We start from the raw sequence: 18,782 nt of genomic DNA, 5'->3' as shown, positions 1-18,782 counted from the left end.
AAGCACAGATGAAACACTGGTATACATTGCTTCAGGTTTTTTATACTTTCACTACAGAAAAACCTGTACACAACATCTGTTCACCAAGCCAGCTGGAACAGAAATGTCCTTTATAGGTTCTCATTACTGCTAATGGCTCGTAAACCTGACCGTGAACAGAACCCTCTGAAGAGGGGAGTGTTTTGGTAGCTTCTTCTCTTTGCTTTGCTGCAGTGATATTGGGCGAATTTCTGAAGAAACAAGGAATCAGGATACCTAGCTAGCTTCAGAATCAGCTCGGTGCATGGTTTACTGCAAATTCTTTAAATAATTCATTTATCATTCCTAAGAAGCCATAACACTTATCAAAGTGTCAAACAAATGCCAAAAATAAAGAAGCCCAGTTCCTGCCTTTACAACCTAACATCAAAATACCAGAAAAGACATAAAGCAGACGCTAGTCCTTACACAGGTCCCCATGAGTTATCTCACATCCATCAACCTCTTTCCAGACCCCTAAATAACTCAGAATCGGGAAGGCACAAAATCACCACATACCTCAGCCTCATCCCATCTGCGAGTTGTGGGATGCACACCTTAACTTCTGCTACACTGACTGATTGCATTCACCTTTCAGTTTCCCTCCTCATGACCTCTGGAATTTTCAAACATGCTCCTTCTCAGATGTAACTGTCTACTTCTTTGCTCTGTTTGTCATACTCACCCAGCTGCACTGTTTCTCTCCTATGCACCATATTCTTTCAAGTGCCCTTCCCACTAAACCATTAGTAGTCTCTCCCTGGACAAAAAAAAAAAAGCATCTTCTCTGGATCTGCCCTCTGAAAGGTTGCTCCTAGCTCCCCTCCACTGACTTGTGTTACATCCTTTTCTTTTCTCCATGTTCATTTGTGGGCATTTGATTTAATTTAATAATTAAATCTTATTTGCTCTACCATCTTCTCACCTATTTTCCAGGACATGTTCTTACCGTTGCAAATTTAAAGCTGATGCAATTCATGTTGTAAGTTTCCTTGGGCAGCCTGCACCTATTAATTGTTATACCGACCGTATAACAGTTTTTGGTGGGAAAGCCATATGACTAAGTCTATCGTTTATATATGGCTTCAGATAACTTTTGTCAGTTAGGAGCAGGCTTAATGTCGAGGTGTGGATAACTCAAATGAGGAAAGAGGCTGGGCAGTATCAGTTTACCACTGGACCCTGGATTATTACTCTCCAAGCGCGGCTCTTGCAGCACTCGCACGCTGCTCTAGCAAACTGCACAATCAGCCCAGCTGGCTCTCCTGCTATACATTGTCTAGGACCATGTTTAGGAGGGTAATGGCAGATGAGTGTGACTAATGAGGGAAGATAAACTTCCATGTTTTATGCTAAAACACTAAATCAATTCATTTGAAAAATGTGACATAATAGCACATTAATCTCAGCCTACAGATGGGAAAAAAAGAAAAGAGCCAGCAAATGCTATTACAGCTAAAACCCCAGGGGAAAACTTTCAATGTAAACACCAACATACAGCTCTAATTTGAAAAGCGGCTGTAAAAAACAATTCTTGGAATTCACACTTTGTGCTTTAGAAATTCCCAGACTTGAATTTGCTCAGTCTGCAAGTAAGCTGTGTCCTCCTCCCCACCAACCTGATCTGGAACATTAGCATTAAACCAGGACTTTCCTCCCCATCCAGCTGCACTAATGAAAGTTGAGGCCAAATTAGGATTTTGTTTGTATTCTGCGTATCTGCAAAAGCTGCAGGCAGACCAATGCAGCTGACTGGACATAGTAAATGCTTCTGCAGAACGTGCACCAAGAAGAATTCGACACACCTCACTCAGCTGTGCCGGCTCTACCAGGTTACCAACATATGAGATGGACATATTTATCACCAGTGTCAACAAGTTACACTTCTTGACGTTGGAAGGACATCAATCCCTAGTTCTCAGGCTTCTTTCTACATCATTATCTGCCAAATAAAAAATGCCTGAACAGTCCAGGGCTCCCTGGATAGGTGTTCTCCATTCTAGGACCCCACTCTTCTGTCAAGATAACAGTATTACTTCAAGAGCAACATTCCCCCTTCATTTTCACTTCATCTTCCACCCTCAGAGGTTAGGCTCCCTTTCTGGGAAGCAGAAGCAATGAATGCCTGCTTACTTGAGGCTGAGACAGCTCTAGAATCCTAATCTGTCACTGCTGCTCTCCTTAACATACGTGAAAAGAGTGAGCCTCTACCTGTACCCAGGTGCATGAGGCAATGTTACGGAGATCTGGACCTTCACTGGTGCATGAAGAGGGTCTTTGTGTCTATCTTTCTCTGCAGATAACTTGAGGATATTTTTGCATCCCAAAACTGTTAAAATTTTACATTTTTTTTTTTCCTTACTAAAGGTAGAGGATTTTTTTTTTTGGTCTATTCAGGGCTTCAGCTTTCTGCTGTTACACACAGAGCTGTACCTTGTCTGTTAAGTCAACACTACCTTGCTTTGCTTAGCAGCTTCTCCTGCATTTAAATTACAAGGCATCACTGCCTGTTAATAGGGGCTGATGTTTCGCTGGCAGAGTTCACTATCTGAACTTGCCCATCGAGTGTTGTGTGCATCCCTAGCAATAAATAAGGCTGGAAGCACAACAGGCTATCAGCAGTGATGATTTCCAGTCAAGAGAATATGTCAGGCAGTGCAGCTGCTCAGCCTGAGGTTCAGCTACTAACCAGCACTGAAAAATGGGAATAATCACCAGGCTTTTGAGTGGTCATTGGCAGGATTATTTTGTCAAGGAAATGAGTCTTACCAAGCAGCAGGTGTGTCAGTGAAGTCACTAATGCCGCTCAAGCAGCAGCACATTCTTATCTTTACAGCATGCAGTTGTTGGCCTCATTTTCACTCTCCAGTATTTGGGCTCACACCAACATTTTGATCACAGCAGTTATTATTTGAGAGACCTTTGCCAATATGAATGCATATAATTCCCCAAAGTAATTGGTCCCCAAGGGAAAGAGCATTTTACCTGTTACTTACTATTTCGTTAAGCAACAAAATCATAAAATACTGTAATTGTGCTCTTTTTCTCCACTGCAGGTGAAGAGAAACTGGGTTTTGCTTTGTCCTTAACAGTTCCTTACAGGGGTGAGGAGAAAGCTGAAGGATGACTAACTCTTCTGTCAAGAATCTCAAATTTTCAAGGCACTGTTATACTTCAGTAGGGATTTTTTCTAGGCGCTCTGCAGGGGATAGCACTGACTGCTGAGCGCAGAGACTTCCTGTTGACTCCCTCACACACTGTGAATGAAAACAATCGTGCAATTGAAAGACACAGACTGGACTGCTGTTGCATTAGTACTGCCTTTACCATATGCCACATGTATTTCACGGGAATGTACTATGCTTGTTGGTGGTGGTTACAAAATTAAATGCAACTCAGGAAAATAATAAGAAGGCTTCAAACACATCCACTATGTCCCCAAAATGAAACAGTTCCCTCCAAAGCTGTCCACTCGGCCCTCTCAGAGCTCTCACCAAACTGGCCCACATGGCTGGGGTCACTGATGATGTGTCTTATAAAGTGATTTCAGTGGCTACTTCCCACAGCTCACGTCAGAAGAACAGTGCAGTATTTTCAAAACTGATGCTCTCTGGAGAACTCCTACAGTCTTCTTCAACATCCCACCACACTTTGCACCTCTCTTAGGCTCCCAACTTCCGTAACTACGTAGTAGTCTCAGAAAAAAATAAAATCCCTCTCCATGTACACCTGTATGTGCCTGCACACACACACATATTACAACCTTTTCCAAATCAGTTTTGTGAATTTTGGAGCCTGCCTCCCTAAAGCATTTGTGTTTGCAACCATCAAAGATTAACACTGCTTTGGCAAATCCACCCAACTGCCTGGATACGTTTCAGGGGCCTTAAATCACTTTGAAGATAGGATCTATATATCTGATTTACTTCCATGCTTTTGAAAATGAAATACTAAAGGATGTGACATTCTAAAGAAGACATAGTCTAAACTTCAGGGATGAAAAGTGTCCTTCAATGCTGTAATGTATTTTACCATTACTGCTTGGGGAATGATAATACTAAGAGTGATAGCGAGCAACTTGACAGGATCCATTAAGGCAGAGACAGCTTGTGTATGCTATTATGTGCAAGGCTCTGTACAAGCCTGCCTATGTAGAGCAAACTGTTCTGGTTTCTACTAACAGTGATTTGTAAGGTTGTTTCTTTCTGTTCTAAGAAATGCGTCTAAAAGGTGTAACGCTAAGAGTACTCATAACAGAGGCGCCCTGTTAAACAGAGCAGGAGGTACAACACTGTACGGCATGGCTCTGACAGCAAAGGCCCTGACCCTGCACTGCTGAATTAGTAGCAGGCTTGCCAGTGTGCAGATGTTAAATCCAAAACCCACAGAAACATAAATTCACTCACCTCTTCAACATGCAAAACTTTTTAAGCTCCATTATAAGTGATTTTTTTTTAATCAGCCAACTAAATGGTATATGAAAGGGGATGCGACAGGTACATGACAGGAGCGTGCACATCTCCTGGACTCAGTCACTGCTGAGACTGCATTTCAACAGAATAATAGCTGCAATATTGCCTGGTAGCAAAATGCAATTATCCTGCCAGGATCTCATCTGCCTGGTTGTCTTGTAACTTTGACACAGCACATAATGAGCAGGGGAGACTCCATCCTCAGGATGCTGCTTGGCTCCAACGTGAGCGTCCAAAACCCCATGTGAATGACAGCCACTGTGGCCATTAGGAAAATAAGGTCTGCATAAAATAATCAAAGCGCAGGTACAAAACTTAACACTTTCTACAAATAGCATCGCAATATATATTGAAGCTTGAGGCTCAGTTCAAAATTAATTTCCATTTGCTACATGGCTCCTTAGAAACTCCTGCCTTAAAAGCTTCTTTGACTTTTAATTAATATTTGTCTGCTTACCTGTTACAATACTTTTCAAGCTTCTACACAAAATTAGAATGCCACACTAAATGCAAGTATCCCACATGCTGTTAGTTTACTGCGTAAAATTTATTTTATTATTATTAGTTGAGATTGCATTGTCCACAGACAACAGTGTTAGATTAAATATTCATCAGGAAACCCCTTTTACGACACCTAGCTTTACTCATAAGCACAGTTCTGTTATTTTGGGGGTTGCACTTCCTTGACAGGTTGGTAACAGAAAAATTACTGTGTTTAAAATCCCTATATACACTACAAAATCTATTCTGTCATTTTAAAGATTTTTTTTCATAATAGGAAAATTTTCAAGAAGATCATGTCTGTGTGGAGTGAGAGTGAAGAGGTGGAAGAGAGGAGATGCTACTCTTAAGTAAAGGGATATTGTCAAGTCTTTAAGAGCCCAAGTCCCATTCCCCGTATCTGTATTACAGCCACAAGCATTGTGTAACAATACTTTCTCATACAAAAGTACTACAGAGACTGAAGTGAAACGTTTAATCAGCTCCAGGGAAAGATGAAGCTGACTTTCTATTAACGGCTTTTCAGCAAGTTCTATTATATCTGTTCACTTTCAATGATGATCTTTTAGGATGGGTCACAGTTTCAGAAAAATACAAGAGACAAAACTGTACGGCTATTCTTTGTAAAACACTACAGTAATCGTTAACCTTGAATACTCTTTTCTATTATCTTATCTGAAAATGGGAGGAATATTTGTTGCACCTCTTACACATACATACATATATATATGTGAAAAGAAGCAGCAAAAAAGAGACACAGAGCAGATAGTAAGGTGCACTACACCTTCCACGTATGCTGTCAATATTACAGAACATTAGCCAAAGGGTGTATTACCGACATTAACTGCAGCCAGCTTGCATTAATACAGAAACAGAACATTTTAGGTTGGAAAAAAAAGCCCTTAAGATCATCAGGTCCAACCATCACCTAACACATGTCCACTGCTAAACCATGTCCCTTAGCACCAGGTCTCTTAAATACCTCTGGGGATGGGGGCTCCACCACCTCCCCACCACCTCCCAGGGCAGCCTTTCCAATGCCCAACCACCCTCTCCATAAAGAAATTCTTTACAGTATCCTACCTAAACCTCCCCTGGTGCAACTTGAGGTTGTTGCCCCACATCCTATCACCGGTCACCTGAGAAAAGACAATGACACCCACCTTGTCAGAACCTTAGGCAAAGGGTATTAACTTTATAAAGAGGTTATGTAATTTTTCCCTCTCTTCTCTGCATTGGCTTTGGTTTTGATTGGTTGTTTCCATTTGGCTGGTAGGCTTTGTAAATATCAGGATGGCCACATTCCCATCAACAAACAGAAAAATACAGAAAAGACAGATTATCAAAAATGCCTACTAGATCAAGAGAAAGGTTACAAAAATTAAGAGGTGGCTACGACTGCAGCAAGAAAAGCTATATAGAATTGATAGTGCTGCCTGTTAATAACTACAGAGGTTTTACACCATCTGCTAATTTCCCCTTTGTCAGCTGCAAAAGGGAACCACATGAGATATACCATAATAAACAGAGATTTTTTTTTCCCTCTTGGAGATCATAAGTCTCCAGAACCTGTGGCATATATGTTCACTTACACTCAAGCTGTTAATACATATGAGTGAGAAGAGAACCAGTATTTTTATCAATGTGGAATAGCAGCTGAGACAGACAACACAACCTCCGCAGAGGGACACATCCATATGTTGCACAATAATGAATGCCAGAAAAATAATAAGAGTGTAGGGGCTTCTCTTCAATAATTCTATTCAAAGGGATTTTAACTAGAGGTCAAAAAACATTGTCCATAAAGGTTCTTCAAAAACTGACATAGCATTAGAAAAAAACATTTGGAAAGTTCACACTCTACATTAATCCCCAGACCTGCTTTTATTATCCAGTTGGGATGTACACTACCTCCTGCCAAAGCTGTATCCCAGGCCTTGCCATGCATATACTATATCTTTGATCTTTTCTGTTGCCTAGTAAAGGTTTTTGAATTTGCTGCCAATTCAACCCCTGAAGCACAGATGGGAATAAAAAGCATCTTATCTCCAAGCATACTATTCCATATCATGTTTTCTACTATTTTCAAGCTGTACAATCTCTCAAGCTGTATGACATGCCTGTTTCCCTTGGGAGACTATTTTGCATACACACAGAATCCTAATACCCCCTGTGCATACTCCTGCATATAAAGCTTGAAGATGTGGTAGAGTAAGGAGCCCTCTGCTCTCATCTGTTTTCATCTCCTGCTCTCAGCAAGAGAAGGAGATATGCCAGAAAGCTGTTTTATAGGTTTCCCATCCAAAACTTCAGACTGATGGAGGTGCTAGCAGGAAAAGCACTTTTGGCTCTCTGTCGGTGAGCAGAGAAAATATCTCCTGGAGCATCCCAATCAGAGGTGCAGATTTCTGTCCTGTGTTCAATCAATGACATCTCAAAAGTCAGCTGTTCATTCCTAATGGCAACATGTCCAACCAAGAAGATGGCAAGTAGCAGTAGATATCATGCACTTTACCAAGACTTCTGATTCTGTCTTATCTCACATTTTCATAAGAAATTTGGGAAATGGGGGTTAAATTAGCCTGCTGGAAAGTATGGCCATAATGGAACAACATTGTTACCAGCAATCCTCTAAAATGAACCAGAAAGAGGAATCAAGAAGCTTTCTTCTGAAGTTTACTTCTAACTATCAAACTATATTTGTATTTCATTGTCTAACTCAGTAAGGAAAAGTATTACTCCCACCAAATTAAAATGGAAAGGCAAAATAAGAATCAATAAGTGTTTACCAATTAAGAGCAGTGGAGTAAAATAAACAGGATGCAGCACCAAGGATTACTGCATACCACTATATATGCATACTTATCACATATTCCAAGCAGGAATTAAGAGCACAGACGTACAAGTTTGGGAAGAACAACTCAGGCAGCAGATCTGCAAAACAGGGGTCGGGGAATTACTGCATGATACAAACTGAATATGAGTCAAGAAAATCAGACAGGACAAATAGAAAAATCACATCGAGTAATCTTCCCACTCTGCTCAGCTGTAAGAAAGCCTCAGCTGAATACTGTGCCAAGCTTTAGCCATCAAACTTCCAGAAATATACAGGTCAGCTGGAAAGTACCAGAAAGGGAAAAAACATTTAAGATTACTGTAATCAGTTATCACTTAAATAGTCAGTATGAATAAGCAGAGGTGCAGAAAACACAGGAGAACCATGAAAAAGTATTTTTTATACTACAGAAAAGACAACTGAAGAGAGATATTATGTACAGACTATATAATTTATAACAAAGAGCCACTGAAAAGAGGGTAAAACTCTTCATGTATAGTGGAGTCAAAACAAGATTTTCCAAGTACAGTATATATGATGAACCTTAAATCTTCAGAAAATCTTCCTAGAGATAAGATTCAGTGGTGGACAGACTACTTCAAGTTGTGTAAGCTCCACCACTGGACATTTCAACCCACTAACAAATTTCAGTCAAGCTCCTGTGTTGCATAAATGGGGTGGAGAGCCTCAAGGTTTATGTCAGATTTAGGAAACAGCAAAATGCCATAGATAAGCATTCAAGTATATGAACTTCTCATGGTATGACTTCATCTGACAGGAGTGTGTCAAATGCAAAGAGCGGTGTAGCCATAACTTACTGTGAAACCATTTGAGTCTTTAGCTTCTTTGCTTATAGCACCAGTACTGCAAGTAACCAGTGGCATACACAGACGTCAGTGTTGACGTTGGTCCATTGCTATTTAACAAATGCAAAGGGTTTTATTTTTTTTAAAGACATCATATAGTCAGTAACTAACAATAAATCACACCATTTAGACGGCATCATGAAGTTGCTTGCATGTATCCTTTAGAAACACAGACCCCTTCTCCAAAGATCTTACATTGGAAACAGAATTACCTAACAGGAAGGAACTAACGCTGAATGAGATTTAAGGACTTACTTCATTTTACACTACAGCAATGTCAACAATTGCACCCTGGACACTAGTGTTGTTCAGCTAGGCCTCTCCTCCCCTGGCACTGCAATGTTTTAAAAGGCTGACCTCCTCCTGCCTGCCACTCCTTACAGTATTGGGTTTTGATCATTTCTCTCAATGGACTTCAGCAGTATCCTAGCAGAAGGCAGGGGCTCTAATAGCAATACAGTAGTTCTGCTGCTTGGACCACAGCGCTTGTGAGAACAGTGCACGTATGAAGCTAGGGGGGTGAAAACATGGGCAAGAAAACTGCTCTCAGAAGTACAGAGAGGGAGCTAATTGCTATATTGTTTACAGCTCATTTCACAGGGTACATAAATAATGCTAGGAAAGGAAAAAAAAATAAAAAAAAAAAAATCAAACCTCAGCTCAGAAGTAAGGGGAAAAGAGCAGGAAAGACTGAGTAGGAACAGAAGCAGACTTCATCACGTAACAGGGAGATCCTGTGTTTAACTCTCCGGTATCTCTGTAGTCCTTCCCAAAGCACTTCTCCCATCTCAACTTGTCTAGATGGAACTACTGCAAAGTGGGCACCAACACCAATATACTCCAACTCAAGTAACAGGGATCAGGAAAGGCAAATGCACTGAGTAAGATTTTCTAGAGGTTCAGTACCAATGAGTATTTTCACTCATGACTTAGAGGACAGGCAACGGCGTACACTTGCAGAACAGAACAATTCGGGACTGGAAGTGCTTATACACCATGACTGGAATTCAAATGGTCTCGATGAACCAAACTATTTCACACCACTGCAGATCAGTAACAGCACTGGCAAAGTGCTACTAGTACGAGGACATGAAAAACAGACAAGGTAGGATATGCTGAGCTAAGAAGCTTTTCTGTAAAAAGATTTTGGGGTTAGCATGTCACAGAGAAGGTAAACAATGTAATTCTTCTGACTCCTGTGGGCAATGCTTTAGCTGAAGTCGCATCCATATATTTATAAATGAACTCCAGAAATGAGAAAAAGTAATGGTCAGAAGATTAGAAATTATGAAGATAAACACAGCAAAAACTGAGATAAAATAAAACGTTGTTAGTTTAGAGAGTATTTCTTCTGTTTATTCTAGGGAAATGACAGCTACAGAGAGATATGATTACATCTGTGTAAAGAGATGCTGAAAAGAGGAAAATAATATGCCCCACTGGAGACAGGAAAAAATCTAGTTGGCATAAGGATGATTTAGTTAAGTATTAGAAGAAAAAACTTCTGAATGGCATGGAATGACAAGCAGTGAAATGGATTATATACAGAGGCTGTGGAGTTTCCAGTGCTGAATGATTTTAAAGAAACATTGAACTGATTCTGTCAAGAATGATTTAGATATCATTGAACCCTTCTTGAAGAAGAAAGATGGACTAGATGATCTTTGAAAGTCCATTACGACTCTTGTATTATCTTTCCTTCAATGCCCACAGCAAAGGTGAGACAAAGTCTGTTCCCCTAGGAATGAGTCCTCTCTCATGTTTCTGTTGTCAGTAAGCAGCAAATGAAAGCTGTAATTAGTAATATATGGGTATCACAGGTTTCCCCCAAATTTAGAGTTGTTACACTGCCATTGCACACTGTTGCATAATGTCCCCATGACAGACTGATTCAGTATCTACAAGTGCGTGTATTCTGACACACTACAATGTCTGCAAAGAGAGACTACTGAGGCACAGACTGTTTTAACTGTGTTGTTACATATTACTGATATAAACATTTGACAGTAGTTCCTTTGTTTCATGTCCCTACCTGACAGTCAGTCTCTAAAAATCCAAAATCCCCAGCTCCAATGCCATGACCCTTTACAGATTACGTGGTCTCAGAGACAGTCAGCTCCCAGCTACAGAATGAATAAATAATACTGCTGGCTTCCCAGAAAGCATCTGAAAGGGTAGAAGAGCACTGAAGGAGGTAGAAAGCTTTTGAATGAGGATGCAAGACTAGGTTTTCAAAAGCATCGTTTCATTCCCACATCCATAACGGACTTTCTACATCACTTAGGATGAATTAATCCTTTTTGTGGTATTAGTTGATTATTTGTGATATTATTTCAAAGGGGGGATAAAAATATTTGTCTATGATTTGCCTATAAAGTTCCCTGGGACAAGCAGTCTAGCCTGTCCTATTTTAAGAGAGAAGGGAAGAGAATATATTTCCCATTGCTCCCAGCAGAGTTCATATACAAACTCTGGTCAGCCCTGGAAGCATGCACAGGGTTAAAGCTACAGGCAGACAAATTCACTGAGGATTTAGACAATGATGTCACTATGACCAAAAGTTGGCCTTACGATAAGCAAATGGGCTTTCATATTCCCTGCAGTCATTCGCTGTCCCTTGGCACCAAGATGAAATCATAATGCTTTGTAATTACAGATAAAAGGGATTTGACATAAGAGCTCTCCAAACAAGCCAAACATCCTGGAAAGTAAAAAAAAGACCCAATAACTTGCCTGCATGCTCATTCTCCAGACTCGAGAATAACCATCAAGACAATTTTCTTATTATTAGCAGCTGTTCAGAAATCAGTACTAGATTCATTAGTTAAATCAGGGGGATTTCCCAGACAAAAAAGAAATTATGGAAAGAGGAGTACTTGAGAATAAATTAGCCAAACTGTAACAATGTCCAAAACACAAAACCCTACTGCTCTGGCATGTAGAAATTACATAAAACCAAGTGCTACAAACAAAAGATAAATTTCAAACATAACCAAAAGTCTTAAAGGGTAAGCCCCATTCCTTTCAGAGCATGAGGATGGACTCATCTAGAGCGTCAAAGACTCCTCTAAGAGGAATTACAGGGGATCCAGAGAACAAATAAGGAAACCTTATGCACTGCCACACTGTAATTTAAAAACTAAATTACGTTAGAGGATATGTTGCCACCTCTCTATAATGGGCGGGATGAAGAAACATGTGGCCTAGAGTTCCTTCCCTGTTCTAACCTCCTAATTGTGTCCTCGATCACAATGCACAATCTTAATAACTACTGCAAAAAAACACTGTTACATCACCTGCCTGTAATGTGTTTAAAACAACTACCTTGGGTTTTGTTAGATGTCCACATGCAATCACGCAGTCTGCAATGAGAATTAATCCTGCATGCATTTACCTGCTTTCCTGGGCTGCTTTTGCAGCTGGTGCTGAGCTGCTGGCCGCTGCCTTGGCTGCAGCATAAGAGTTTGTAAAAGCCAGTGGGAGACTGGCAGGGGAGACCTCCTTACTCTTTTGAGAAACACCATCAATCCAGGCTACTGCTATTACCCACTACAGAGAAAAGCCGTAAAAAAATAAATGTAAGTTGAATTTATATCAACAGTGCAGATGTGCATGTAAAAAGTATAGCCCACAGTCACACTTACATTGCATGTCTGTGTACTTTTTTATTGATAAAGTAGAAAAACTACTTACATTTAATTAAAAAAAAATAATTTCAAGTATGCCACATTTGCAATAGAGAAAAACCCCAAACCTGTTAATTCTTTTTGGTCAGTTCTCCATTAAGAAATGAGGACTACATTAAGAAACTCAAATTAGCAGTAGCTGTGATTATTTTTGTTTGATCCCTCAAAGCCTTTTCTAAAAAGTTACAACAAAAGATACCAAATCCTCTAGGATGAACTGTTCCCTCCCAGGCACTTTATCTTTTAAATGCAAAACACTTTGGCTTAAATAATAGAAACTACAGATGTGACTGAAAACATGTATCTGAAGAAAAGTAATCATTACTTAGTCTAGAACTTCACATGAGCTTCGGCCATTAACTTTCTATCTGCTGTGATTCTTTGATGTTGTTTTGCTTTACAGTTGCTGTTTGTAGGAGAATCATTGTCTTTGGTTTAGTAAAATGGTATCAGGCTCTACTAGCAAGTGTGTCATAACGGGTGTTGAAAGAGCATCATTAAATAGGACTTCTCATTTGTACTGGTGAGAACCCATCTCCAGGACAGACCGTGAGAGAAACTCCTATATATGCCAAAGAAATGTATGCATATTTCTTTTTATTTTGTATATTTATTATGATCCACAGATGATCATACTCTACCCACATTCCAGAGCTGGATGAATACAATTATACATAAAATGTTTAAAATACCTACAAGTTACTCTGCAACTTAGAGATAGTTCCTTGTACTCATTACATTACAGAATTGGTCACTTAATATTTACAAATGTAAATGTAAAACAATTATTCAGCTATTTCACAGTGAAATTGGCGATATTTGCTGAATAACACTGGCAATCCTAATTTAGAGTTTATATGCATGAGCTTGACTTTTGAAGAGAAACAGATGAAAGTATAAATTGGATTAAAAATTTAAAAACCATTGAAAGTTGTAAACAAAATTAGCAAAATGCTGGACTGTTGATGCCAGCAAAATCAGTTTAGAGGTATTTATTTCAAGAAGAGGCAGCATCATGCCCAAGCCTAATCCTTATAGATACTTTCCTACTGACCGCCACAAGAATTAGCTCACACCTGACAATGTTTACTCAGCAAGGTATTTAAGCACACACCTTATATCTGACAGTTATCTGAGAGTTAATGGCAGAGGCTCTCGACTTAAAGCTAAATGTGTTCTTATGCATCTTACAGCACTGAGCTTCAGCTGAGAAACTACTTTTTTGAAATATATGGAGTTATTTAAATCAAAAGGATACCTTCTGCATATGTGGGATTACTTAACCCAGTACAGCAATCTGCTGTCTGCATGCTGAGCTCAGTTTCTGGTAAAATTGATTTGCCCAATATAGACTTTTGTAACACAGTGCTTGTGTTGGAGCAACTGATCTAACCTCAACAAAAATAACAATTACCTAAGATCTTTTACTCTGTAGTTTACCATACTATCTGATGTATCATTAACTTATTATTTACATAAAATATGGAAGTAATGTATAGTAGCAAATTTCTTTCCTATTTAGTTATTTCCATTTCTACATTTATAATTTCCCTTTAGTGGGCACTCTCTTCAAAGCAAATGAAACAACAGTGGTAAGAGAATTGTGGATATCAATATTACTAGATTCTTTTTCTCTCTCTCTCTGAATAAAGATGCCATTCAATTAACATTCTGAAAAGAAAAAAGGCAAAAAAAAAAAAAAAGGGGGGGGGGGGAGACCAAGAATCCAGCTACAAAAAAGAAAAGGGGAGTACAGTAAAGAGCCTTTTTTCAAGCTCTGTACATTTTTATAGCTGTATGCAATCCTAGTTTTCTGAATAAAACTGGTCACTGGTAACAAGGAGCACTATATAGTAAGGTTTGAAAGGCCCATGCAAATTAAGGTCATGTCCTGGGATCACTTAGAAGGCCTTAAGGAGACCTTTTTACCTTGGGGAAATTATTACTATAGCATTCATCACAAGAAGGAACTGCACCGTACATAAATACATTCAAAATGATCAGTCTCTTCATTCTCTGCAAAACTGCTGCAAGCTAAGGGGTATATTGCTTAAAAAAAAAAAAAAAAAAGTGTAAGGAACAGTAATTCATGAAATTATGTTCAGATAAAGCTTCAAATATATGTTTTTTTGTTCATCTTCCATAAGTAATAAAAATACAAGCAAGCAGCCTGTTCTAACAGTCCCCTAAGAATGACTCATAGCCATCTAACCTGCCTGTGAGCTTTTATACATGAGATTCCTCTTGATTTCACTATTCGTTCTGTTTTAAAGGATAAAAGGCTGCTTTTAATGAAATGTTTTAACCTCCACACGTTATCCCTTGCTGAAGTCTTCACGATTTTCTCTCACCGTACTTTATCTTTCTGTAAGTGACTTTGTGCAGCTTGCATGCACTCCACAGCTTTGTAAGCACTAGCAGAATATACATCATTGGATACAACATCATCTCCAGTTTTAATGGAAGGTTTCTACAAAGACAGATATTTCATAAATGTCTAGAAAGATGGATAGCAAGTCAGACAGAATTTTTTAAAAATATAGATGGTATCAATCTACATAACATCATCCCCTGTCAAGAAATGGACTGTCTTAAGCATGTGTAAACAGCAATATTATTCATGGTTACACCACAACGTAATTGCTCACTGGATTTGAATGAGGCTCCCCTGAATACAAATGAAGAGACATACGACTAAGATAAAAAAAGTAGCTGAAGAGAGAAACCAGAAAACTTAAACAAATATTAAGTCAGATACACCTCCTTTTACAATGTCAATGACTGTTAAACCAACAGATTTAAAACAATAGCTAGAATGTACAGGGCAGAAATATAAATAAGTAAAACAGGTACGAGGCAGAAACTATGCAAGATTTCCAATTATGTTCTGCCAATGCACCTCAGCCTTGACACATAGCATTACTGCCAATGTAACCCTAAGCCTCTTTTAAATACAGTCTTGAAATTGCTTCAAACTGTATCAGAAGAACTGGTGATTTTTTAGGAAGATAGACGATTGCAGAATCCTCACACATCCATACCCCTTTCTGATAAGGGAAAGCTAAAACCTGGGTCACTTGTGCTAAAAGGAAGCAACAAGGCCTGTCACATCTTCAGTGTGTTGATTACTGAAACTTGTAACAAGGAATAAAAAGGAATTTAATCTGCCATTGTCAGTTGCTGTGTTTTGGAGCAAACCCAAGTGAGTAGCAATGTTCAACGTGTAATTCCCTCATTCTGAAACCAGAGCAGTGGGATAATGCCTAAACCTTCTCAAAAATTAGCTTTTAAAACGCAAGCAGAAATGATACACCTGAACTGCATTCCCTTATCATAGGAGGACCTGATCCACTACACTCTCAAGACAGGCAGAAACCAACAAAGAAACTATCATGAAGCCCCAGCCACAGAAAATCTGCCCAGAGGTGGCTTGAATGGAGAAAGCAACCTCCTCTCTGATAGCCAGGAGAGAGATGGTGTGGCAAAACAAAAGAGCATCCCAGGAGAGATGCAGTAAGCTACCAGCAATGAAAACAAACAGGAAAAAGACTGTCTGTCTTCTTCCACAAGGAGCATTTCTGTACGGAGCAAGCAACTGGAGTCTGGATTCCTCTACACAAGTCAAGGATGCCTTCCTGAAATACGAACATAAAGACTACGCTAACAATAAAAGATGCCTGCTAAAACTAAGCTGAAGGAGCAGGAAAGAAATTTTATCCCACCCCAGGTAAACCATACTGGAGATTACAGTGGCAGACACAGACCATGTATACATGTACACAAATATATAACCTACCTTGTCAATCCACACCTCAGCTACTCTTCTACAAAGATTAGTTGGGCTGGGCACAGTTTTCCCACTACTCTCCCACCTCCTCCTCCAGAGAAAGGGCTGAATCCAAATTTAAAATCTTGAACATTTGCTTTTTATAATATAATCACTTCTGATTCAGAGTTTTTTAATCCTTTTGAAACATTTCTGCTGCAAGTATTTACAATTGTAAAGGTATTTTTATTTTTCTAAATGTAAAGATTTAAAATTACTTTCAACTGGAAAATTTAAATGTTCATTTCTTTTTCTGAGATCAATTAATCTGAAAATTTCCAAAAATGTGAACTGAAAAAGCGATTCTTAAATGGCATTTCTTTTTGATGTTCTTGTTTTGACATCTAGGTGACATCTGGCTGTAGCTTTTTTCTTGATAAATGCACGTCTGACAAAACAGTGCTAATACCTGTAACTATCTCTATGTGCACAATTAGTAGCTAACCAAGGTAAGCATTTCATAAAAGAGTGAAACAGCCCATACACACCTAGTCCTCATTCAACCTTTTTGAAATAAAAGCAAACTATTGGAAAGAATCTAAGGATTCTAAAATAGTTTTCATTTACAGTAGAATATGTTTTAGGCTATACTTCGGAATTTTATTTTTCTACTTTTTTAATTCCAGTCGTACTTGTTTCCCTGTTTATTTGTATGAAATTGAGCACAAACATTCACTGTACAATGTTAGCTGTCAACTGAAGTGACATTTCATATTACTAATACGTAGACATGGCCTTCTGTAATGACAATGCACACTTATTTAGAAGTTTGAGATGCTGTTACACAACTTGTTCAAATATAGTGGTCTAGAAAAAAGGAAGCCAAATACACTTTTATATCAATACTTGCAGGAATTATTCAGCATAACTCAGACTCGACATGCTATAATTTTGATCATAGCAAAGTGTCATATTCCAAAAATATAAAAGCTACTTACAAGTATTACTATAATAGGAGGTTAAAACTACCTAAGATGGTCAAAAGAAAAAAAAAAAAATTAACCAAAGCCAATCTTACTGAGTAAATTCATAATTTGGGAATTTCAATGCTTTCAAAACTCGTCGTGTTTAAAACACAAGATTTTATTGCAGATTGGGAATCCCAAACTTAGTCTTCAAACGCTGAGGTTCCTTCTAATTGTATTAATTCAAATGTTATATCCTGGACAAACGTTGTTAAAAAGATTAAATCAAATCAGGCATAACAATTTCAACAGAGACACCTGTTTCTACTCTATTTCTATAGAGTAGAAATGTTTGCATGAATGCTATCTATTATTAAAGCATTCAAGATAGCAAAAGTTTAACCAAGGAGATAATCCTGAAACAGTCCCACAAAGACATGGCCAAGGGGGAAAAATACCTTAATAATAAAATAAGAACAGTATAGCATGACACTGAATTGTATCTCTCACAGTGAACAGAGAAGCTCAGAAGTAGGAGTGGTTTTGGAAATAGTGCCAGAACAGGTGAAGCATACTTACCCTGTACTCCCTTGGCTTCCAGCAGTTTGAAGATCAGAATCTCCAGAGGTAGAGATGGCAGCTTTCTATTTAATAATTCTCAATGTATTCTTTTTCTGTCACTATGATTCCTAGTCAGATCTTACATGTTTCCCTTACAAATCTTACACTTACAACTTTCAGGTTCCTCAACAACCCACAGAAAAGCATTCCATAACTATTTGTATGGCACAAAGAATAAGACATTTTTGTTTGTTTTCCATCTACCTCCTGCTAGTTTAATCTGATGCCCTCTGAGCATTTTGAAAGATCATCTGGATGTAGGCTGGGATGGAATTGTGAACACAGGATTAACTATTCTATTTGGAATTTTATATCCATTTATTTCATTTGTTATCCTTTTATATTTGGTGCTTAGTAAATGAAAACCTGTGCATTTTAAAAGTTAATTTAATTAAAGTCCAAGGTCACAGGAAGATAAAAAAGTACAGAAATGCTGGTACTGAAATACTGAAGAAATCTATACAGAAACACCCAGGGACATACTGACCCCTAAATCAAAACTACCAGTTCCTGTAGATCCCAGTCATAACCCACAGGCATCTAAGGTCCTATGGACTGCCTTGACAGCCTCAGTAAACGTTAATTCAGAGAAGTAAAGGTCTCTTATCAATAGTTTTAAATCTATTATGCACAGGTGCATTTAGAAAATCTAGCCTACAATTAGGGGAAAAAAAAAAAAACACCCAAGAAACATTTAGTCAAAATATAGTGGACAACTGCACAGAGGAAATAGTCATTAAAATTGATGAGTTACAGAGAGGCTAATGAGAGCTACTGTACATCATTGTTTTAACACAATACAAAAGAACTAAAGAATTTTTACTAGGAAAGTGACATAATCCTTTCTCTCTCACAGATGAGGCTGTACAACAGATCTCCCTCAATGGCAGGAAGCTCAGAGAGATGGCCATGATTTCCTCTGATTTGATGCTGTTGCACTAAGTCCCCTTTTACGTACAGTCATCCCCTGAACAGGATGCTATTTGAGAGCAGATAGGAGCATGAATTTCAGAGCATAGTGGCCAGAGCAAGGGAAACAAGCTTGAAGCTA

At 38.7% G+C, this 18,782-nt stretch overlaps 1 protein-coding gene across 3 annotated transcripts in view; it reads right to left on the bottom strand.

The window, feature by feature from the left end:
- The window catches only part of LOC101800169 (uncharacterized), a 421,465-nt gene that overhangs the window by 192,641 nt on the left and 210,042 nt on the right, over nt 1-18,782 (bottom strand). The window lies entirely within an intron of this gene.

Source organism: Anas platyrhynchos, chromosome 15 (genome assembly GCF_047663525.1).
Source record: "Anas platyrhynchos isolate ZD024472 breed Pekin duck chromosome 15, IASCAAS_PekinDuck_T2T, whole genome shotgun sequence".
In the NCBI taxonomy this organism is placed as follows: Eukaryota; Metazoa; Chordata; class Aves; order Anseriformes; family Anatidae; genus Anas; species Anas platyrhynchos.
This window is presented reverse-complemented; position numbering and strand designations above follow the sequence as displayed.